Consider the following 773-nt stretch of genomic DNA (forward strand, 5'->3'; position numbering starts at 1 on the left):
ATTGACTACAAGAATGACAATGACAAACTCACAACATGTCAAAAACACAAACAAAAAAAATCACTGCTCCTACTGTTTACAAATCAATCTTGTTATAAAGGCTCAAGAAAAAACTGAAATTATTAAAAGGAGAATTAATAAATATAAATAACAAAAAAAAGAGTAATTAAATATTACAATAAAATAGTTAAATTAATAAGAAACATGTTATTGGGCTAATAATTAAAAATCTTCCATTAACTCATACAATTTTAATGCGTTTAAATTCTTCAATTTTTAAAGACATCTTTTAATAAGACTTTATAGAGCAGTGAATGAGAGGGAGCATTTTATATATAAACATTTATGGATAGAATATTTGGTTTAAATAATCAGGATATTAACTAAAATTCTATATTTTTTTAATGGATAATACAAAATGAATGTTTTGTAAGGGGGAAAAAACCTACATTTATTGTTTTAGAAGACAGAAAGTTACAAAGTTAATCCCATAAGTCTGATACTTCTTTTCATAAAACAAGTGATAAAATAATTCTAATTGAGTTGTACAAAGAACAAATTTCTCAACATTAAATGTAAATCTCTCAAGAACTCATTTGAAGGCTATGTGGTATTTATTATTTTAAATTGTATTTTTTGATATTTAGGAGGAATTGGAAATTTGTAATGATTTTTGTGCTAATTTTGACTAACATGCATTTATCAACGATTTGTAAGAGAACTTTGCTTTTTGTTCTTCCTGGGGATATGTACTGTATTGAACACTGGTTCTC

Source organism: Austrofundulus limnaeus, unplaced genomic scaffold (assembly GCF_001266775.1).
Source record: "Austrofundulus limnaeus strain Quisiro unplaced genomic scaffold, Austrofundulus_limnaeus-1.0 Scaffold1507, whole genome shotgun sequence".
Lineage (NCBI taxonomy): Eukaryota > Metazoa > Chordata > Actinopteri > Cyprinodontiformes > Rivulidae > Austrofundulus > Austrofundulus limnaeus.